Source organism: Macrobrachium nipponense, chromosome 33 (genome assembly GCF_015104395.2).
Source record: "Macrobrachium nipponense isolate FS-2020 chromosome 33, ASM1510439v2, whole genome shotgun sequence".
Lineage (NCBI taxonomy): Eukaryota > Metazoa > Arthropoda > Malacostraca > Decapoda > Palaemonidae > Macrobrachium > Macrobrachium nipponense.
This window is the reverse complement of record NC_087219.1, coordinates 32,642,813-32,667,574: the sequence shown is the minus strand read 5'-3', so window position 1 is coordinate 32,667,574 and position 24,762 is coordinate 32,642,813. Positions and strand designations below refer to the sequence as shown.

The 24,762-nt window shown below is 45.3% G+C and overlaps 1 pseudogene; it reads right to left on the bottom strand.

Moving 5' to 3' along the window:
* LOC135202827 (SAGA-associated factor 29-like) overlaps window positions 1-24,762 on the bottom strand; it is a 72,220-nt pseudogene that overhangs the window by 41,298 nt on the left and 6,160 nt on the right.

The following is a 24,762-nucleotide window of genomic DNA, read 5'->3' as shown; positions in this document are numbered from 1 at the left end:
GATTTTCTACAGCTCTCTTGCTCAGCATGGTCTTGATCTCCTGGTCTCAATGCTAGTCCTTCGATGACCCTGGAAACGTACGACTGCTGTTGGACCGGGTTGGAGGTGAGGGGTGGCGAGATTCGAAGGGTAAGAGATATCCCTCCCGAAGGACATCTACAATCCAGGTCTCGGCGCCGTAGCGCTGCCAAGTTGCCCAATGGCTGGCCAGGCACCCCCCCACTTCCGGCAGCAGGTGAGGGGGAACGCCGTCCCTAGCGTTTCCCCCCTTTCTTCGACTTCTTCCCAGAGCCTCCACGGGAGGAGGAGGGCTGGGAGGAGGGCTGGTTACGGCTCCCCTTTGTAGAAGTCGAAGAAGACAGAGTCTTTCCCCGGGGCTTCGACGCAGCTACCGTCTTAGCCACCGAGGAAGCGCTAGCCGAGCTCTTTGACTTGGCCGCAGTCCGAGGCTGCCCAGAAGCCTTCGAGACTGCCTGGTGAACCAGACGGTCACTGTCGTCATGGCGCCGTCTGTCCACCGCCGCAGCGTCCACCATCTCTCCTGGGAAGAGAGACGTGGAACTCCGTAAAGGTCCGTTGCGAAGTCCCAACGCCGCTTCACGCCCGGCCGCCCTGGAAACCCGAGTAAGGACAGCGTCCCTACGTCGGAGAAACCATGCTTGGCCCACAGGTTCACCGTCTGGTGGGCAAGGAAGGAGATGGCTCTTCCCCCAGACTGGCAAGTCTCCTAAAGGCCGAGTCATCTTCGGAGAAATTCCCCTGGAGTTGGCTGCGACCTTAGACACTGTGAGGGACCACAGATCTAACCAGGAGACGGCCTGGAAAGCTGCCATGGCAGTAGATTCCAGGCCGAGTGACCTCTTGCTGCGAGAACCATAGGTTCTCGGACAGGAGCTGCTGCAGGAGACACACCCGGAGTCAGCCTGGCTAACCTCCGGGTTCACCTGTTTTGGGCGGCATCGGGTCCTCAGATGGCACGTAAAAACGCCGCTGTCGCAGCAGAGGAGGTGGAAGCAGCTTGCTCGACCTGCCAGACTTGAGAGAACCGTCTTGCCCGGAGACAAGCGATTCTACCTGGTCCAGCACTGAGTCGGCAAGCTCGGAACGCGGCAAACCCACCGTCGGTCTGGGTTCCCTCTTCGGACCCAGCAACGACTCGAGCCGGGACGTGGGCTCGGATGGTGGGAGCGGCGATCCTTCCGCGAGGTCGTTGTGCTGACGAATCAGCGCAATAACCTCGGCAAAGTTCCTCTGGATCTCAGGAGTGACTGCGTCCTGCGGAGTCGGACCATCCAGTCCCTCAAACAGGAGCATCTCCCGAGACCCTCCTCCCTCGAGGGGAGGCAAGGAACAGCGACAGACCCCTCTCGGTCTCCTCCAACCAACTTGTGCATACAGACCTGGCTGGTCCGAGAACCGTGCCTGGTACGTAGGACGATGTGGTGGGATCCTGAGGGGCGCACCCCTCACGATCACTCCTCAATACCTCGTCCCTCCCGGTGTAACCCGAGGAGGTTGAAGGTATGGGAGAGGCAGACCTGACGCTCCCTCCTCGCTCGCTGGCAGAACCAGTGGGCTTGGAAGACTGCAGGCGATCGTCAACCCCGCGGTGGCGATCGAGCTGCAGGCCTAGTCGAGCCGTCTCGCTGTGGAGAACGGCTGGACCGAGAACAGCGGCCCCGGTCTCGTGTGTCAGAGGAGCTGGTGCTGGTTGCCGTACCCGATCGTTCTCTGTGAGAGTGACGGTCAGGCGACCGGCGAGCTCCACTGTCACGGTGAGACCGGTGCGTATCCTCACGGCGCGTCACGTCGCTGGTACCAGCCGTGGCTGGCGCCGGCGAACGAGGGGACCTCTTCCCAGCCTCAGCCCGTGGCCGGTCATGGACCGTCACGTCCGCCCGGGTAGCCAGCTGCTCGCCGCGAGAGCGAGAGCTGGTCTGGTGAGAGTCGCGTGAGCGGCTGTCACCAGTCTTCCGCTCCGTGCCGTGAACCTGACGCTGAGCTGGCTCAGAGGTCTGGTTCCTAGCTGCACGGTCGCTGGTAGGCGACCGTACACTCGGTACCTCTCGCGAACGAGAGGCCGAGACGGACCTGCTGCCGTGGTCGAACCACTAACAGCAGGTGAGGAAGTGCCGGTATTAGCCGGCACTCCTCTGGTCCCCGTATCTTCTTCCTTGCGGAAGAAGAGACGGGTCCTGCCCCGAAGGAGCAGGGTGACCAGCGGAAGAACCCCCCGTCTCACCAGAGCGAGACGGGCCCTTAGAAGTTCCCGAAGGAGATTCTTAGGGGGGGGGGGGGAGGCGACCTTCTTCTTCTTAGGCGGGGGAGCCTTAGAAGAAGAAGGGGAAGAGGCGGCAGACGACGACGACGACGAAGAAGACGATGAAGACGACGACGACACCTTCCTCCTCTTCTTCTTCTTCTTCGTCAACCTCCTCAGGACCGATGTCAGATCTGTCATCCAGAGCGGAGCCGGGGCTGCTGTTGCCGAAGCAACAGGGCCCGGACGCACCTGTCCGAACAGATCAGCATCGGGGAGCAGCGGAGCCAGGAACAGAACAACGTCAGCAGGTGCAGGCATCACAGGAACAGCAGTGGAGACGGCAGGAGCAGGTACAGGAACGGCAGCAGTGGTCGGCAACGTCACGTCCGTGAACAGCGGCTGGGCAGGTACGGCAGTACGGCAGGCTGTACAGGCGGTCCAGATGGACGGACCAGCGGCACAGACATCCTTGGTACTGGTGGGAGGTCCAGGGGCGAGCTCTTCGGGCACACGAAGTCCGGTCGCGGCAGCACGGCAAACCCAGGCGGCGGCATCACACTCCCCCGTGGTACGGCGACTGGCCCCTGCACACCGATGTAGTTGGTGTGACAGAGACCGCGTGCGCGGGGTGTACACCAGTGAGGAGGTGAGCATAGCCAGGCTTTGTAAGGGTCCGTGGTGGTGGTCGTAACCGTAGCATGCGTGACCGCCACAGAGCCAGCGAGATGGTAGAGCAGCCCCTGGACACTCGGCACGCCCTGCAGCCCCAACGATGCCCACACCTGTCCGAGGTCGTCCTTCGCGGCAACCGCACCTGAGGAAGCAAAAGTCGGGTGATTAGCAGGATCCTCTACCCGCTCGCGCGAAGACGAACGGATAGAGGACCCAGAGTACAACTCGACATCGGGGTATCTCGCGCCCTCCTCCACACTCGACAGGTCGGGTGAGGAGAAGGACCTAGAAACCCCCAAACCCCCCCCAAAGGGGAAGGCGCCAAACGTGGGAGCTGAGCGGGCGGCAGGAAAGAAAGACGAAGTGTCCGTAACCAAAGGAGTCGCGGGAGAGCTTTCCGACGACTCCTTTGCAGGCCTTCGCTTCTTCCTGCCTTCGTACAAAGTCCACTGCGCCTCCGACCAATTAGAACATACTTCACAGGGCTCGGATCGGGTGCATTCGCGCCCCCGACACCGAGCGCACAAAATATGTGGATCAATTTCCGGGAATGAGCGGAACTTTCCGCATTTACGCCCTTCAGTACCCGGGCATAGTCTTCGTGGGGTAGCGAGGCGTGGAGATTCCATTATTGATCAATTCAAAATTGAAGAAATAAGAGAGGAAATGATTGTACTTACAAATGTTCACACACAAACACAACCAAATACTCATGAAAGCAAACGACGAGAAGCGGGCAGAGAGCGTCGAACACACACGTCCACTCGCTGTGAGGCCGAAAGCAAAAGTGGTTTGTTTACCTCCCAGTCGCGCGCGCGCGCCTGTCGGACAAGCAGTTAACTACCGAACCCCTTGTTCGAAAGCTTACGACCTATCCAGCTGCCGCTAGTACTTTCCTATTGTAAAAGGACCGAAGGTTTGTATGCCGTGTCGGAACAATACTGGAATGTTCCCATCAGTCAGCAGTTTGTGCCTGATAATAATAGCTGTATGCAACACACACGCGAGGCTTTAATATCACTAGTGATACCGAAAACATACCTGCTAGAATTAGGGAAAAAGAAAATATATGCAGATACTAACACTTTCTTCGAATCTTTGCCTTTACTTGAAATAGTAACTCATATGCACAGTACACGTGCAACGCTTAGTGAAACTGCTATAATTCCATACAAATGCAGTACCAATACAATGCACCTGTAAATTTATTTTTGAATAAGAACTTCCTATCACACATATCAGGCCCATAATCAAGTTCATCCTTACCAGAACCGAGGAAAGTTTGTCACAACTAGGCCTATCACCTACACAGACAACGTTCTAAGAAAACTTTGAGAATAGCAAATACTTCAATAGGTAACTGCTTCATTATAAGTAAGAAAATCGTACAATTCAATATGCTTACCCTATTAGTAACGGTCAGCTTTTCTTCACTAACAATTTTCTCAGATAAACTACATTTATGTTATTCATTTGGGGAATATTTTCATCACGGGCCCTTTTTGTTAGTTCACGGTACAAGGTCTGATAAGACTTTGACTCTCTCCTGGAAAATAGACAAGAAAAGTAGAAATGTATTTCATCTACAATAAAAAGTGATAATAAAGTATAAGTTACACCTATATATTCAACACGTATACATGGATCTCTCTTAATCTTCATCCTAAAAAACAAAAAATTCTAAATAGAATAAACAAAACCCAACCTGTAAGGCCTGAGCCTCTGAACTCATGGCCATGGCCATTTCAGTGGATGTTGAAAGGGGATATGGTGTCACATTGATCTCCGGGAGAGGATCAGTTCGTAGTAACTGCTCCCGACGAAACGATGGTGATGATGTGCGTAACTTTGGGGACTTGGGGCTATCTAAGCTTCTCTTGGGACTACCTGGAATAATCAAGGAAAAGTAAAGTAAAATCCCTATGGTAAAAGAGAACATAATGAAAGATGAAAATGATGTGAAATAAAGAAACATATCATTACACCTTAGACACTAACCCTTAAACACAGAAACAGTATTTTAAAAATCGTCTCCCATATGCCAGCGGCGTTCGCGAGTGAGCGCCGAAGCGGTATTTTAAAAATCGTCTCCCATATGCCGGCGGCGTTCACGAGTGAGCGCCCGAAGTGGAAAGCAAAAATCAAAAAACAGCACGCTAGTTTTCAAGATTAAGAGTTCATTTTGGGCTCCTTTTTTTGTCATTGCCTGAAGTTTAGTAAGCAACCATCAGAAATGAAAAAAAAATCATTATCATATATAAATATGACAGCGCAAAAAAAATATTTCATATATAATTGTATACAAATCGCGCTGTGAGCAAAACGGTTAAAGCTAATGAGTTAATTTTTTTCGTTGTATTGTACACTAAATTGTGATCATTTTGGTATATAACACATTGTAAAACAATCAAGGCAACACAGAGAACATATTATCACAAAATTATGCATAAATTCGTAACGCGCGGACGTAAAAAAAAAGTTTTTAAAAAATTCACCATAAATCGAAATATTCTGCTAGAGACTTCCCGTTTGTTGCAAAATGAAGGTAATTAATTGAATATTACTAGGCTGTAAGTGTTGTAACTTACAATTGAAGTTTTCGACCATTTCGGTCGAGTTAAAGTTGACTGAAGGACGAATTTTTTCTATTTATCATTATTTATATAAAAATATTTCAAAACTGATAGAAGCTACAACCATGGGTTGTTTTTAGTTGTATTCTACATGAAATTGCACACATTTTCATATATAAAACTTTATGTAACGGCTAATTTAAAATGGCGCAAACATTACGACAATCGGACGAAAAAATTTATGATTTTTTCGGAAGAGTTACCGCGTGGACATAAGGAAAAAGTTTATTTCATAAATTCACCATAAATCGAAATATTGTTGCAAAATAAAGGTAAATGATTGAATATTACTAGACTGTAAGTACTGTAGCTTACAATTGCAGTTTTTGACCATTTTGGTCGAGTTAAAGTTGACCGAAGGACGAATTTTTTCTATTTATCATTATTTATATAAAAATATTTCAAAACTGATAAAAGCTACAACCATGGGTTGTTTTTAGATGCATTCTACATGAAATTGAGCACATTTTCATATATAAAACTTTATGTAACGGCTAATCTAAAAATACAAACATTACAACAATTGGATGAAAAAATTTATGATTTTTTCAGAAGAGTTTCTGCGCGGACGTAAGGAAAAAGTTTTTTTTTCATAAATTCACCATAAATCGAAATATTGTGCCAGAGACTTCTAATTTGTTTCAAAATGAAGGTAAATGAGTGAATATTACTAGAATATAAGAGTTTTAGCTTACAATTGCATTTTTCAACCATTTCAGTAGAGTCAAAGTTGACCGAAGGTTGAAATTTTGGCACTTATCGTTATTTATATGAAAATATTTCAAAACTGATAAAAGCTACAACCATGAGTTGGTTTTGGTTGTATTCTACATGAAATTGCACACATTTTCATATATAATAATCCATGTATTGGCTAATATAAAATGGTGCAAAAATGATGTCAAAGTGACGAAATAATTTCTCAGATGTGTCGCTGATGCTTTTTAATGCGAGAAGAAAGAAATTCGCACTTACGCGCCTGGGTAACTATTGTAAACAAAACAACACCTTGATCCGTGAACTCCCAGCATCCCCCATGGCATGTGATTAAAAAGTTTTTGCCTAGTAGGCCTATAACTATTTTTCCGCGAATATTAAAAAAAAACTTTTTTTCGTCGACGTATCATACGTCCAATCGGCACCCGACACAATTTTCGTTGACGTTTAATACGTCCAATCGGCATTAAAGGGTTAATCCTATACTGATTAGTATCAGATTAAAGACAGAATTAGAGAATAAAAAACTTTCCTGAAATATTGACTTGTCATTATCCTATCTAATTTTATGCGTTGGACTGGAGAGAAAAAGTCTAAGTCATGAGCATTAAACAAACAATATCACCTACAGTAAAAATAACCACACAATCTTATGTCTAAAAGATCTTTCCAATAAACACTGATACTTACATATAAAGAAAATGGGAATGGGAAATTGAATCTAAATCAAGATTGAAAGAGATGTCTACAAGTAATTTTTCCTCCTTAATAAAAGATAACTAAATTTTACGAGTACAAAATATAAACTGAAAGTTTTAAGAAACTTACCAAGGCTCTTGTCCTTTCCCTTCCCATATTCAGCAGACAATCCACAGGCTTCTATATTCTTTGCAAGTTGTCTTTTGGCTATAGTGTAGCCTGCTAGTATAGTATAAACCCAAGAAATAAGGGTTAATGCTAGAAGTATCTGTGAAGAAAACAATAAGATTAAATCTAATGTGCTGACATCAAAATTTTTTTTTTAAATTTTCATTCATCAAAATATTTTTTTAAATATTCATATGTAATGATAGATATATACTACTCTACTACTGACCATTTCAAGCCCTGTGATGCATAGGTTTTCTTAAATATCTTTTTAAATATCAACTGTATCTTCCTGAAAATTTGACACAACATGTTTTACACCTTCCGCTAATATATGGCAATATAATTAAGTACCCAAATCAATAATTAAGGCACTTTACTAAAAAATTTTCAATTTCCTCAGTATTAGTTGTAAATATACGAAAACCTGTCGTTGGCTTAGCCAAAGAGTTAGGAAAGATCTATGCAATCCCGGACATTGTCAGTAAGCCAGTATTCGTTCTCGAAAGCTTGACTTCGTTGTACAGTTCCTTCCCACACCTGTTTAGTGACAGCAAGCCTTGCTTCCCTCCAATCTGGCCTTTAGGTCTGCCCTGGTGAAATGCCGTAATGATGAATGACACATAGCTTCATATGCGCCCATACCTGCTCGATGGCATTGAGTTCAGGATGGGCGGGTGGATGGCAGACGACAATATAACACACCTGAACAGCTTGTAACTACTGCCCCTCTAATTTTCAGCGGGTATATTTTCCAGTATATATATACTCTAAATAACCCAAGAGGTCATAATAATCTCTCAAAATAATGAAACACAAATAAACTTTATTGCATAAACTAATTTAGATACATAAAACAATAATCCATAAAGTAATTAAAAAATGTAAAACAACAATATTTTACCTTAGAAATAGTGCTAAAGGAACCTATTTCACTGGGCGACACGGGCCCTTCGCCCAGAAATAGATTTTTCCTACGTCAAAATCCCTTAATTGTAGTACGGAACACTTTCATTCATATTTTGTTAACAGGGAGAAAAAGAAGTGGGCGGGCTGTCTTTCCTAACGGTGTCCGAAAGTCTCAGTCAAATGCAAAGAAAATTGGAAATGTTCAAGAGTAAAGTGCCATTATTAATAATTTTAGATACTTAGTTATACTATTGCCATACATTAGCAGAAGGTCTAAAACATGTTGGGCCAAAATTTCAAGATACAATAGATATTTAAAAAGATATTTAAGAAAACCTATGCACTGCAGGCCTTGAAATGGTCAGTAGGTGACTTTTACAAAGTGGCCCAATCAAAATCTCCGCATCCTACGCCCAACCAGACTGGGGGAGGGTGGGGATGCATTGTAACCTAACCTAGGGTGCCACACACTGCTGAATTAAATATAACAATTTGTCGAAAAATGATATTGTTATGATACAATAAAGTTTCATACATACTTACCTGGCAGATATGTACTTAGCTAAGACTCCGTCGTCCCCGACAGAAATTCAAATTTCGCGCCACTCGCTACAGGTAGGTCAGGTGATCTACCGGCCTGCCCTGGGCGGCAGGACTAGGAACCATTCCCGTTTTCTATCATATTTTCTCTCTTCCACCTGTCTCCTGCGGGGAGGCTGGGTGGGCCATAATCGTATATATCTGCCAGGTAAGTATGTATGAAACTTTATTGTATCATAACAATATCATTTTCATACAATCAACTTACCTGTCAGATATATACTTAGCTGATTGGCACCCTTTGGTGGAGGGTAAGAGACAGCTACTTCTGGAATAGACAGGTAAACAACATATGTTGTAGGTACAAATAAACCTTGGTTCCTACCTGATAGGTGGTAGACTTCGTGGGTGCTGCCCAGTAGTCTGCATCACCTCAAGAAACTTTAGCGAGATATATGATCTATGGCCAAGAGTTCTTGTCGGTCTGCCGATGGGGTCTTATCCGCTTACTCGGCAGAGCCTGAAAGGACTTTGTCAATGGGTGCTGATCCACTTATATGACAATACACCTTATGAAGGAGCATACAACCAATCCCGACCACCTGATCCTAACCACATGTTAGTAATAAAGATTGTTCCGAGTTATCCCCCAAACTCTTAACAACAACCATAACTCAAAAACACAATACGCACACATACATAAATTTTCAAAAAAAAAAAAATAATACTCATCTAATAAGATATCACAAATGTTCCTTACTGAACAACAGTGACTGGCCGCCAGTGCAACACCTAGCCCTTTTTGTTAGAAGAAAGTCTAGAACATATCTAAAAAGAAGGTATGTATACACTTAAGGATTGGTGTTGGCTCCTATACCCAGGATCGTATCCGCAGACACGAAGGGACCTAGAGAAAAACATTTCTCGTAGTCACGACATCTCTCAACGTAATGCGATGCAAATACTGAGTTTTGCATCTCCAAAATGTCGTATCCAAGATGTTTTTTAGTGACATATTCTTTTGAAACGAGAGAGATGTCGCTACTTGCTCTCACTTATGAGCTTTCACTCTCAACAGTCGAAACTCTTCGTCAGGACAGATCTTATGCGCCTCTGTAATGACGTTTCTCACAAAGAATGCTAGAGCATTCTTGGACATCAGTCTTGTGGGGTCTTTTACCGCACACCAAAGACCTTGTCTAGAGCCCCCCATCTGGTGTTTTCTCTGAAGGTAGAACTTTAGAGTTCTTACAGGACAGAGAGATCTCTCTGCTTCTCTACCTACGAGACTCGATAAGCCTTTAACCTCGAAGGTCTTAGGCCAGGGATTCGTGGGATTCTCGTTTCTAGCTAAAAACAAAGCTTTAAACAAGCAAATGGCTGAGTCCCCCTTGAATCCTACTCTATCCTCCAGAGCATGCAGTTCACTAACTCTTTTTGCTGTAGCTAAAGATAATAGGAATAAGCATTTTCTAGTTATGTCTCGAAAAGACGCCAGATGAGGAGGTTCGAACCTTTCGGATGACAGGAATTTGAGCACTACATCTAGGTTCCAGCTAGGAGGAACCGGTTCCTTAGACTTCGTAGTCTCAAAGGATCTTATGAGATCGTGGAGATCCTTATTATCTGCCAGATCTAATCCTCTATTCCTGAAGACTGCCGAAAGCATGCTTCTGTATCCCTTTATTGTGGATACAGATAGATGAGATTCTTCCCTTAGGAACAGCAGGAAATCAGCAATCTCCATTACAGAGGTAGTGGAGGAGGACAACTTCTTAGATTTGCACCACCTTCTAAAAACCTCCCACTTGGACTGATATACTCGTCTAGTGGAGGCTCTGCGGGCTCTCGCGATCGCGCTTGCAACTTTACGAGAAAACCCTCTCGCTCTGAAAAGTCTTTCAATAGTCGAAAGGCAGTCAGAGCGAGAGCGGGGAGGTTTTGATGATACCTCTGGAAGTGTGGTTGTTTGAGAAGTTCCATCCTTCTTGGGAGGGATCTGGGAAAATCTACCATCCACTCCACCACCTCTGTGAACCAATCTTGTGCCGGCCAAAAGGGGGCTATCATGGTCATCCTTGTCCCCTTTGAAGCCACAAATTTTTTCAGAACTAGTCCCAGGATCTTGAAAGGAGGAAAAGCGTAGATGTCTACGTGAGACCAGTCTAGTAGGAAGGCGTCGACTATCAGAACTCTGGGGTACTCTACCACCGAGCAAAAGACTTCCAGCCTTTTGGAGAGGAACGTGGCGAAGAGATCCACATGAGGGGTCCCCCAAAGAGACCAGAGACCTTGACACACTTCTGAGTGGAGGGTCCACTCTGTGTGAAGGACCTGGTTCCTCCTGCTGAGTCTGTCCGCCCTTACGTTCCTTTCTCCCTGAAATGAAATCTCGTAAGCAGGGAGATGTTCCTCTGGGACGTCAAAGCAGAAGGTCTCTTGCAACATTCGTAAAGGCACAGGAGTGAGTCCCTCCTTGTTTCCGAATGTAGGCAAGTGCTGTGGTGTTGTCCACATTTACTTGAACTACTTTGTTCGACACAAGAGGTTCTAGACTCTTCAGAGTCAGGTGTACGGCAAAGAGTTCTTTGCAGTTTATGTGCCAGGACACCTGTGCTGCTTCCCAGGTGCCTGACACCTCCTTCGAGCCTAAGGAGTACAACACTAGGCTTGGGTTCTGAATCTTCAGGGAGATTCCCTTGTTCTCCTTCAAAGGGGGCAACCACCATTCTAAGTGAGGTCTCATCTCCACTGGAATGGGAAAGACGTCTGAAAGATGTCCGGTCTTCCAACTCCAAGACCTCTTGAGGAAGAATTGAAGTGGACGTAAATGAAGTCTTCCTAGCGGGAAGAACTGTTCGAGCGAGGAAAGGGTCCCTAGAAGGCTCAACCATTCCCTCGCCGACGTCTGTTCCTTCCCTAAGAAGAGAGAGGCTTTCTCCAAGCCTTTTGCGAGTCTCTCTTGCGAAGGAAATACTCGAAAACCCCGAGAATCCATCTGAATCCCCAGATAGACTAAGTTCTGTCTGGGGGTCAGCTGCGACTTCTCGAGGTTTACGAGTAATCCCAACGATCTGATCAGGTTTAGGGTCAACGTAAGGTCCTCCAAACACTGTCTCTCTGATCTGACCCTGATGAGCCAGAAAAGTAATTGCAGAAGTAGGAACTGTTATAAAGTAGTAGAAAATAGCAGTAAAGTATAGAAATAAAGTAGCAGAAAAAGTAGTAAAGTAGTAGTAAAATAGTAGTAATGGTAATAGCAGTACTAGTTTTCTTACTGGAAACAGTTTATCCTAGGTTTCATACAGAAACAGCATATACATCAATGAATGTTTAGGCAGCTGTAATAATAATAATAAAACAGTAATAATAGTAATAATAATAATAATAATGATAATAAAGCAACAGCATCTCGTGACCAATACGTATATACATATGGGGCAGTTTATTCACCCCCATTAATCATCAGCAAGCTATAAAAAACACATCTCATCACAAGTAACAGGCCTCCATAGAAGGTCTTTCACCTTACGCTTTCCTGTTGAATGAAAGTACTACTCTGCCCGAGCATTCATCCATTCTCACAATTTGTCAATTACATCACCACAAAAAAAGGGGAAAAAAAAAGGCATCACGTAAGCAGATGAAATCTGGTGTGTAAGCAGGAATCCCATTGCCAACCACCCTCCGTGAATCAGGGGGGGTGGGTCTGGGCGCAAGTCACAAGATGGATCAGTTATGACTGCCAGCCTTCATCGACAAGAGGTTCAATGTCTTCCAAACACTCGTTGTCACTGTCAAAACCTCTAAAAAATTATCACTATAATCATCATCTGATAGATTTGGCAGGTACTCAGACCCCCCTGACTCTGAAACACTATCATCTGACATGATACTGAAAAAAAAAAAAAAAAAAAAATAACTGCAATCAAAGGGAAAAGATTTGGAATTCAAATCTACGTGGTTTACGGACAAAATCGTAATCATCTTTCTCGGATAATAGCCTGAGGCGCACTGGTATATGTTGGCCAGTACCCCTCCTAATATCCCATATGAAAATGACGTCACGACGTCCATCGGACGCTCATTGGTTAGAATGAATTGTGGGTGGAGCTTCAGCACCTCTCTCGTACACAATACTGTGTCTGGATAAACCATCCAAGCTAAAGAAAACGCTTTGCCTTCTTTTCGAGGAGGGATGAAAGACGTACACGCGTACGTCCCGGTCTTTTATTACTGTACCGTAAAAGACGTACATGTGTACGTCCCAGTGCTGAAGGGGTTAAAGGGACGGAAGGCAGATCTACCTCTCCTCTCAGGAGCCTTCCTTTAGAGGCGCGTCTGGATGGGAGGGCCTCCTCCTCGAAAGGGCTGAAGAGATGTACTCTGCCCTTTCTTCTCAACTACTACTGCAGGTCTCTTCTTCCTAGATGACTGAAGAAGCAGGTCTTGAGTCGCCTTCTCAGTTAGTGATCGGGAAATGTCCTTCACCAACTGAGAAGGAAACAAAAAGTCAGATAAAGGAGAGTACAACAGAGCTGCTCTCTGAGAGTGTGAGACCGCTTTGGTCAAGAAAGCACTGAAGACCGTCCTCTTCTTGATCAGTCCCGCTCCAAATAAAGAGGAGACTTCTAAGGATCCATCTTGTACTGCCTTGTCAATGCACGACAGTATACAAAGGAGTACTTCCGGGTCGAGACCCTCAGCATCATGAGCCTTCTTGGACATCACCCCAAGGGACCAATCTAAGAAATTAAAGACTTCCAAAACGTGGAAGAGTCCCTTGAGGAGATGATCCAATTCCGAAATGCCCCAAGTCACACGGGCAGAGTTCAGTCCGTGTCTTCTAGACGCATCCACTAAGGTAGAAAAGTCTGCTTCGGCGAGGATGGGAGAGAAAGACCCATATTCTCTCCCGTTTGGTACCAAATTGCCCCTTCTGCCAGCGAGTCTCGCTGGGGGCATGCAGAAGACCGTCCTGACTAGTTCCTTCTTAGTATCCATCCAAGTATTTAGTGACTGAAGAGCCCTCTTCATAGAGATAGTAGGTCTCATTTTAAGGAAAGACGAGGATTTAGGCACCTTTGCGCTTGAAAACAGAGAGCGCGGAGAGGGAGGAGCGGCGGGAGTTAACGCGTCCCCATATTCCTCAAGAAGAAGGGCTGTTAAGACTTTGTAGCTGGAAAGTCCTTCCCTACCGCGAGCCTCGTCTTCAAAATTCTCGTCCATCTCGGGGTCCAAAGGAGAATCCTTATAGGAGAGGGACTAAGAGAGTGTACAGAGTCCCTCTTGACAACAGTAGAAGTCTCACGTCTGGTTGGTGCATCAAGTCTGATAGACGGATGACGCTGGTAAGACGCCTCGCGTTTGGTTGGCACCTCTTGCCTAGCTGGCTCCTCGTATCTGGATGATGCCTCGCGCCTGGAGGACGCCTTGCGCTCGGATGGCGTCCTGGCTGGCGCCTCGCGCCTGGCTGACTCCTCCCGTCTGGAGGACGCCTTACGCTCGGCTGGCGTCCTGGCTGGCGCCTCGCGCCTGGCTGACTCCTCACGTCTGGAGGACGTCTCGCGCTCGGCTGGCGTCCTGGCTGGCGCCAAGCGCCTGTCTGAAGCTTCATGTCCTGTTGACGTCCTGGCTGGCATCTCGTGCCTGATAGGCTGCACGTATCTGGAAGACGTTTCGCGCCTAGAAGACGTCTCGCGTACGGCTGGCGTCCTGGCCGGAACCTCGCGTCTGTCATGAGTTTCTCTTGCACTTGTTCTGAAATGCAAGTCCTCTTCTACATGCTTGGAAGAGGAAGCTTCATTCATTTCTGGAAGGAGCCTCGCGACCTGGCAGGTGAAAGAGGACGAGACTTCTTGATAGGAAGCGCAACGTCCTTCTTGCGCGTCGGATCTCTAGTTCAGAACTCCTACCAAGGAGGCTAGTTGTTCCTGAAACAGCAAGTACGGATCCTCTTAGAAGCTTCCCCGGCGTCCTCCTCCTCATGGAGAGAGGGGAGACCTCGAAGGAGAACGATCCGATACATCCATATAGGGCGACGTAGGCACACACTTCGCCTTTCTTGATCGAGGAGGGAGCTTCATCAGAAAAGCGCTCTGGGCTCGAGTTCAAACAAAGAAGGTTCTTTCCAATGCCTTTTCAGGGCCTGGTAAGATCCGAATCCTTCCACCCTCGTTTAGGTGAAGGAGAGGGAAAGAAGAGAAGCACTCTCGCAGGACGCTTTTTCTAAAGCGGTCCTGAGCAGTCTGATGCGAAACAGAACCTGCTGAAGGGACGTCTGACCATTGGGGATTCTCCACGACCTCCTTAAGGCTTTCGACTTTCCTTCTCCTCTGGGTATGGGAGCTTGGAAGCGGTCTAGGCCTGGGAGCGTCGCAGAGACGATCAAACGCCCCCTCCACAACACTGGGAGCACTCACTTCACTGTACATGTCACTGTCACTATCCTTACCTTTTAGGGCCGCCATTTTGGACCTCATCTTGTGGATAGTAGCCTTCAGGTCGGCGATTTCAGAGGCCGATTCTGAATGCAAAGCCTGTGAAAGTCCCGATATAGAGGGAGAATAAAAAACATTAAGATTAGGAGAGATAGATTCAATAAAAGGCTCAATAGGCCTTGAACACACACCCTTTGATGCACGTCTCACTCTATCCCTTTCTAACTTCCTCAAGTAAGAAGTTAGAGTCTTCCATTCTTCAGCATTCAACCCCTCACATTCATGACAGGTATTAGATGAAGAACATTCATTCCAACCCCCTACATTTACGACATACAGTGTGAGGATCAACCGAAGCCTTCGGTATCCTCACCTTGCAGCCTACATTCACACACATTCTCACACTAACACTTGAATCAGACATTCGTACTGAGAAAAATCCAAAAGCAAATCCAAATTCAGTCCACAGACGCGAATGCCAAAAACACGATCCAGGTACGTCACCAAAAAGTCCGATGAAACGATGATCAAATGCTTTGAAATAAGATTTCAGGTCAGGAGGTAGTAACAACAATGTTGATACCACCGGCGACAGAGAAAATATGATAGAAAACGGGAATGGTTCCTAGTCCTGCCGCCTAGGGCAGGCCGGTAGATCACCTGACCTACCTGTAGCGAGTGGCGCGAAATTTGAATTTCTGTCGGGGACGACGGAGTCTTAGCTAAGTATATATCTGACAGGTAAGTTCATTGTATGAAATTGTATTTTTCCTAACTATACAAACCTGAGGTCCTTTAACAATAGGAAGGTACTTAGTGGCTGCTTAACCGGTCGTAAGCTTCGAACAGGGGGGTTCAGTAGTTAACTGCTTGTCTCACTGTTGGCGGTCAGCTCTTCTGCGAGGAAAGGAGTCACTTTGCTTTAGGCCCAGGAAAACGCAGAGTGAGGGGTGGCATGAGGTGGGACTATATGTAAAGGACCTCAGGTTTGTATAGTTAGGAAAAATGATATTGTTATTGTACAATAAAGTTTCATAGATACTTACCTGGCAGATATAGACTCCGTCGTCCCCGATAGAAATTCGAATTTCGCGGCACACGCTACAGGTATGTAGGTCAGGTGATCTACCGCCCCGCCGCTGGGTGGCAGGAATAGGAACCATACCTTCTAGAACCAGATTTTCTCTTCCACCTGTCTCCTGAGGGGAGGCTGGGTGGGCCATTCAATCGTATATATCTGCCAGGTAAGTATGTATGAAACTTTATTGTACAATAACAATATCATTTTCATACATTCAACTTCCCTGTCAGATATATACTTAGCTGATTGGCACCTTTGGCGGAGGGTAAGAGACAGCTAATTACTGATTAGACAGGTAAACAACATGCGTTGTAGGTAATATATAAAAAACCTTGGTTCCTATCTGTTTAGACGGAGGGTTGACTTCCTAGCTATTGCTTAGGAGTCTGCTTCGTCTCAAGAGCCTCAGCGAGGATGTGACCTCTGGCTAAGAGTTCTTGTGGGACTGCCAATGGGGTCTTATCCACTTACTCGACAGAACCTGATGGCCTTTGTCAATGGGGTCTTATCCACTTACATGACAATACACCTATGCCTAGTAGCATAATTAAGGAGCACAACACCGGTCCCGATCACCTGATCCTAACACGAGGGTTAGTGCTTAATTTGAAAAGAGTTATCCCCAAACTCCTTTCAAACAACCCAAAGAAAAAACACCACGTTCAATAAATTTAACTCACAAGTTAAGGATCAGTGTCGGCTCCCTATCCCAGCAACGTATCCGCAGACACGTTTAACCAAGAGAGAAGGATCTCTCGTAGGTTAACTTGACATCCTTTGTGTAATGGGAGGTCAACAGAGAGTTGTATCTCCCGTAAGTGAAAGCTCATATGTCCTTTATGACATATTGTTATGGAACAAACAAGAATTCATAAAAGCTCGCACTTCATGCGCTTTTAATTCTCAGCTGTCTGAAGGACTCATCAAGTCACTTATGAAGTGCTTTAGAGATCACACTTGTCTCAAAGAAGACCAGGGTGTTCTTTGATATGGCTCTCTTCTGGATGAAGCCTTGCGCCTGGCTGGCTCCTCGCGCCTGGCTGGAGCCTTGCGCCTGGCTGGTGCCTCGCACCTGGTTCCTGGCTGGCGCTTTTTTCGGCGCCTGGCTGGCGCTTCTGGCGCCTGGCGCCCGGCTGGCTCCTCCCCACTTGCTGGAGCTTCGAGCTTGGCTGGAGTCTCGAGGCTGGCTAGCGATGTCCACATCGGACACTCTTACCTGTCCGATCTGTTCAACTCTGGCGCATTTGTGCCAGGTTGGTGGTCCGCTCCTTCTCCGGATCAGACAATAAACTCGTTCATTCGAGCTGTCTGCCTATAGCGTTTTTCGCTTGTTTGGCACTTGGCGCCTGGCTGGCGCTTCATTGTCCGAAGATCCGGAGCAAAAAAACAGACAATATTTTGTCCGGAGACTAGAGAAGGGTGGAAGGTTCTCTTCCACCTGGATCCTTTAGTCTAGGACCAGGGGAGGAGCTTGGAGTCAATCACGTCCCGTAGACGATTGACTGTCTTAACAGTCTTCTTTCCGGGGAGGATCCTTCGTGAATACTTCCATTGCTGACGAGCTCTATTCCTGCCTGTCAAGGAAGTCTCTCGTTGTAGAATCTTCCCTCTCCTTGTCCGAAGGAGGGGAAGGTCTGGAAGATGAAGATAACTCTGAGCCGAAAGTGGGTGATCCCAGGGCTTTCTTGGTTCTTGTCTTCTCCTTCTGAACGCCTTCTGGGAAGCGTTTCATATCCTCATCGCAGCCCAAAGGCTATAGAAAAACCTTCAACGATTTTTTCTATTAAAGATAAAGTTTAAGCGCCCCGACCGGGCACAGAGACCCTTCTATCTCTTCCCCTTTCAAATGGGAAAGTCCCTTAACTTCAGAGCTCTGATGCAGGGTTAGAAGGGTGTTAATTCTTTTCCAGAAATAATGTGATGGTAAGAACCAATAGTCGAGCCTCCATTGAATCCGATGCGAGACCTCATAACTTAATTTCACTAGTCTTCTTGGTAGTTGTTAGAGCCAAGAGAAAAAATTAATTTTCTCATAAGATTTCTAAAGAAGCTTGATGAGGAGGTTCCCACTTGTCGGAACAAGGAATCTGTGGGCCACGAAAAGATTCCAACTCAAAGTACATAATGTCCTACTGTTGGTTTTTAGGAGGAGGATGATTTTAATATCCTCTTACTAGTCATGAATGAATTCTTTCAATAAAAGGTTGCTAAGGTCTTATAAACTGAGAGACCTGCCCCCTTATTGGCTTTCAATTCCGATCTATCTTCCATTTCCTGTCCAGTCAAGTTGGGAGAAGAATGAGCAACCGGAGGAGAGCGCCTCCTTTCGCAAGGTGAAGGGCTTTTAGCAGTACCGACTTTAACCTGACAAGGGCTACGGCCGCCTGTGCGACATCTTGAGTCCCCGCCAGGAGAAGGCCGATCTTGCTCTTTGCCTCTACTTGCATTAAGACTATCCTGTTAAGGACGACGGCCGCCTGTGCGATAACTAACGTCCCTATCAGGAGAAAGTCTTGAATGCTTAAAACCTCTAACAGAACCAGCCACATCCTGACAAGGGCTATGGCCGCCTGTGCGACATCTAGAGACCCTGTCAGGAGAAAACTGATCCTGCGAAAAGTCCCAAAGAGGAGCCTCCTGGTCCACTTCTAACTCCATGTCCAATGAAGAAAGAGATCCTGGTTCATGGTGCCTGGCGCCTGTGATGTGTCATTCCTGGGAAGTTCATCACGGCTGGAAGGCGCCTCAGGCGCCAGGTGCCCGGCCAGAGCCTCAGGAGCCAGGCGCCCGGAATGCACCTCAGGCACCAGCCGCCCGGCAGGAGCCTCAGGTGCCAGGCGCCAGGTGCCCGGAATGCGCCTCAGGTGCCAGGCGCCCGGCGCCTGGTAGGAGGCTCAGGCGCTTTTCTGTATTTACTAATAGGATCCTCTCGCCTTGTCGGCATTTTGCGCCTGGCTGGCGCCAGACTCCTGGCAGGCGCCTCGTCTGAGCTGTCAAAGACTTCTATCGGACAAGATTTCTTAACTGGAAGGAAGCGATCCTTTCTCCTGGGAGGATCCTTCTTTAAAACTCCCACTAACGAAGATATCTGTTGTTGCATTTCTCTTAGGCTCTTCGTAGTGGCGTTTATCTGCAGCACTTCTATGTCTTTTCTATGACCCTTGTCATTCACCTTGCAAAATCCTCTCATCCCTATCACTTCTCGTCAGTCTGCCCCCAGACAGACTCAGAGTGTAGAGGTTTTTTAGGTCCCTTTCTAAGTGAGGCTGATAGAGTAGAGCGCCTCTCTTGCGAAAGCCTTTATAAAAGAGCTGTAAGAAGGACGTGACCTCTGTGAATCCAGCTTCCCGAAGGCAAAAATGGGGCAAAAGGCATCATCCTCTCTTCCTCTGACGCCAGTAAATATCTTAATGCGTCCATTAAGAATTTATACAGGCAGTCCCCGGGTTACGACGGGGGTTCCGTTCTTGAGACGCGTCGTAAGCCGAAAATCGTCGTAAGCCGGAACGACGCTTGGAAATATGTCTTAAACTAATAAAAAGTTATAAAAACCTTACTTGGATAATCCTTTGGTTACACTACATGTTGTTTTCATGTAGTTTTATGTACAAACCTGGGAGTTGATTTTCATAAAAGAATGCTGGTTCTTGAAGGTAAAAACTATTGTAATCCTCTGGTGACACTACATTCTTGAAGTTTTATGTACAACCTGGAGTGATTTTGCAAAATCTTGAGGGCTACAAGAACAGCTGATTACTATTTACGTATCATATAGACTAATTAAAGTAAATGTATCTTTAAATAGGCTTATATATTAGTATCAACAAAACATTTCCTGCCATGAGTCAGAGGCCGTTTAATGAAACGAACACTTCTCTGTCCTATCTGTTCAGAAAATAAACGTTACGTCAATCCCCGAGACCATTGTTGCCAAAGCGTCTCTCTCTCTCTCTCTCTCTCTCTCTCTCTCTCTCTCTCTCTGATCAAATTACAATGGAAACTTGACATACGATTGCCTAATATACGAATGTTTTGAGATATAACAGAAAATTTGCGAAAATACAAGCTTTGATATACAACGAAATATTTGATACGATTTTGCGATGATTAGTTGTATAGGCGACCGATAAATGGCGTTCAGTCTGTTTTCGTTTGTTGGTGCTGCATGTTAACACGTCGTTGTTTAGTTCGTTGTATTTGCGCCTATTTTTCGTGTTATTTTGTCTATTTTATTATTAACCATGGGTCTCAAAGCTAAAGACAAAGCAGGTGATAAGAAAAAACCCAAGAAAATGATTTCGATGGAAGCAAAACATGAAATTATAGCAAAGCATGACGTGGCGTTCGTATCGTCGATTTGGCAAACGAGTATGGTCGAAATCCTTCTACAATATCCACGATCATCAAGGCAGAAGGAAGCTATAAAAACCCCCGAGACCATTGTTGCCAAAGCGTCTCTCTCTCTCTCTCTCTTCCTCTCCTCTCTCTCTCTCTCTCTCTCTCTCTCTCTCTCTATCTCTCTCAAATCTCTCTCTTTCATAAACGTACTGGAATAATGTCTCTCTTTGGATACTTCGATTTTGCCAAATATTGAGGGCTACAAGAACAGTTGATTACTATTTACGTATCATATAGACTAATTAAAGTAAAAACTATCTTTAAATAGGCTTATATTATTAGTATCAACAAAACATTTACTGGCATGAGTCAGAGGCCGTTTAACGAAACGAAACACTTCTCTGTCCTTAACTCGGAAGCGCGGAAGACGCCTCTCTCTCTCTCTCTCGTCTCTCTCTCTCTCTCTCTCTCTCTCTCTCTTCTCTCTCTCTCTCTCTCTCTCTCTCTGATCAAATTACTGGATAATGTCTCTCTTTGGATACTTGGAATTTGCGTTGTAATCTAACCAGAAACTTCGTTTTGTTATTATTACTGGAAACAAGCAATGATTTTTCATTATTTGCGCTTTTGGACTGTTATATGTAAACTAGTATGTATTCATTCGCTCGGAAACTAGTTCCGCATATGAGGCGTCACTAAAAAACATAGAAAAATACAACATAAAAAGTGTCGAAAATCATCATAATCTCAAAATTTTTTGTTGTAATCTAACCAGAAACTTATTTTAATTTTTATTAATTACTGTGCTACAAACTATATCAAAGGATTTTTATCATAGTATGCGTTTTTTTAAAAGCGTCGTTAACTCGGAGCGTCGGAAGACGCCTCTCTCTCTCTCTCTCTCTCTCTCTCTCATCTCTCTCTCTCTCTCTCTCTCTCCTCTCTATCTGATCAAATTACTGGATAATGTCTCTCTTTGGAATACTTGGAATTTGCGTTTGTAATCTAACCAGAAACTTCGTTTTGTTATTATTTTACTGGAAACAAAAAAGCAAATGATTTTTTCATTATTTGCGCTTTTGGACTGTTATATGTAACTAGTATGTATTCATTCGCTCGGAAACTAGTTCCGCATATGAGGCGTCACTAAAAAACATAGAAAAATACAACATAAAAAGTGTCGAAAATCATCATAATCTCAAAATTTTTGTTGTAATCTAACCAGAAACTTATTTTTATTAATATACTGTGCTAAACTATAAAGGATTTTTATCATAGTATGCGTTTTTTAAAAGCGTCGTTAACTCGGAGCGTCGGAAGCGTCAGCGTCGTAACCTCGGAACAAGCGTCGTAACCCAGGACGGATTTTTCCATTGAATATTTAAGAAAGAGCGTCGTAACCTCGGAACGTCGTAAGCCGGAACCGTCGTAACCCGGGGACCGCCTGTATATTGGAGAAAAAAAAAATTTAATGTTTATTTACCTTTGAAAGGAAAGGATGGCGTATAATGCTACCTCTCTTGATTCGAGGATAAGGAAGCAGTCTAGAGGAAGTCTTTTCGTCTTCAACTTTGCGAAAAGATCTATGAAGAAGACGCATCGCAGGTTTTCACAACTCTCTTTCCAACTCAGCTTATACAGACGTTAATAGTTATTATCGTCGGTCGAGAAGATTCTCACGGAACATGCAACATCGTGCAGCGAACCTCTTAAGGATCGTTACGTTCCGTGTCCGTGTTCCAAACAGGTTTTCTCTTGTTAACGCGAACAGGGGCGAAAAAAGAGATTCTCAATGCTTCTTGAAATATGAGAGAGCTGTGGAAATGACTCAATTGATTTAAATAATTTCGTCCCTCCTTGGGATCGAACCTCCTTCAAGTTAGACGGGGAACGAAATCAGGAACGAACCGTACCGTTACCGAGCCTGCTGTCAGAGAGGCTACTGAACCCTTCGATTAATAACTCGCTATATCGAGAAATTACCAAGTCCATTATTTTTGCTTCTGCCACTGGTGTGATTTTCCCAACAAATTCATCCATATTCTCACTGAGAATATTCTCTAATAAGACTATGCTTTCGTAAGAATGAGAGCATCATATAATAAATTGCTCTTCTGTGTTAGAATCATATTGTCTATCTCTTCCTTATAATCCTGTTACATTGCGGTAAACAGTACCGAAAGGTTACAAGGGATCTTTTTATTGAAAACTTCTTAGCAAAACGAATACAATGTTATTCATGTTTGCCTATAAATTCCCTCAATTCGAGGCTAAGTCCATGATTGTAGGGGTGAGATACGGTTAACCATTCGATCCCGTAGGAGAGAGAGATGTAACCAACCGTTCATGACCGAGAACTAGATGGTACTGTGTTGGCTTACGCCTTACAATGACAGCAGTCCCGTCCGCTGCCTCGCGGCATTCTTCCTGAGTTGCCAGTTACTCCATTCAATGAAGGAATATGATAAAATTATTCTCGAGCCTAAGGAAGCTCTCAATAATGCATATTTAAGCAAAACAACCTTCGTTAAATACTGAAGCTGAGTAGGTGTTGTCGTAACAAACCCTTTAAGCGTAGTCCTTACTAGGAAATTCCTGTAAGGACATAGATAATTCCGTAGCGAACCACAAAGGTAAGTACGGTATGCGTATATGACTTGTCATACAGTAGTCGTATACACTAAATTTTCTTACTACATTCTTTCCTCTCCGATGCAGAGAGAGAATGGAAATCTTACTCTCTTCGTTCTTTTCGTCAATAAACACGAATTAGTATTAGCCAAAAGAGATAGCAAATGAAAACCGAGGATCGAAGAGAATCTCTCAAGCTTTTATTCTCTTGGAGATAAGGCCGTATTCTACGCCTCTATTATCTGGAAGAGGCTCTAATCAATGAATGAGAGCTCGTACGAATCTTGCCCAATTTCCAAACGATTGCCACTCTTTCTGCTAGCTGGCGAATTCCACGACATTTTAGAAGGTCTCGATAGCTTGTCAGAACTCCACCCTTTTTTCGATGAAGAATCGGATGACGAAAAACACTGTTTTAGGATGCCTTTCCAACGGCTATCCTTGGCAGTCTGGGACGCTACTACAGAACCTGCCGAGGGGACGCCCGACCGGTGGGGATTCTCTGAAACCTCCTCAAGGCTTTCAACATTCCTTCTCTTCTGGGCTTGTGAGCTTGGAAGAGGTCTAGGCCTGAGAGCGAGACAGAGCCAATCGGACGCACCCTCCACTATTTTAGGACGAACTTGGCAGTCTGGGACGTTCTACAGAATCTGCCGAGGGGACGCCTGACCGGTGGGGATTCTCTGAAACCTCCGTGCGGCTTTCGACATTCCTTCTCCTCTGGGCTTGTGAGCTTGGAAGAGGTCTAGACCTGGGAGCGAGACAGAGCCGATCAGACGCACCCTCCACTGCAATGGGGAACACTATATTCACTTCTTACCTTTCAAGAGCTCGCATTTTGAGCTACATCCATTTATCTTCAAATTTGCAAATATGAATTTGTAGTTTCTGTGGAGTAAGAAGGTAATGAGGATGCAACAACTACTAGTACTGCTAATACTCTAACTGCTCGTTAGCACAAAAGCTATTAAAGCTTCTAAAGGAAGCGTATCTATTCATATGCCTTTCTGACTTCCTAAAGTAGGAAATTAGAGTTTTACATTTCCTCAATAAAGTTGTAACACATATTACATGTATTAATGAATAAATATTAATAATTCCCTTTCTTGCAAACTATGTGAATGTCTACCGAAAATTTTGGTAGTTTCACATAATATATTCTTTGAAATTTCGAAGCGAAATTCATTAAAAAGCTAATAAAAGCGTATGCCGAACCAAAGACCCAGTACTTCCCCGCAAAAGACAGCCCAGAAGATCGATGGCGATGAAAAACAAAAATCAAGTCAGGAGATACCGCAAACGTATGTTTACAATACGGGCGACAGAGAAAATCTGATTCTAGAACGGCAATGGTTCCTATTCCTGCCACCCAGCGGCGGGGCGGTAGATCACCTGACCTACCTGCAGCGTGTGCCGCAAAATTCGAATTTCTGTCGGGGACGACGGAGTCTATAGCTAAGTATATATCTGACAGGGAAGTTGAATGTATGAAACCTGTGCTCACAAAGGACTGAAAACTCTAAACCGCTATTTCATTGCTGTTCGGTGAGAAGTCGTAGTTGCAATGAAAGCGGGGCGCTTTTCAGTAATGAAAACACAGTGATGTACTGCTTGAAGAACCGCTTCTCAAGGGCTGAACTTGGAAGTAGAGGTGGCAGGTCGGGGAGCAGG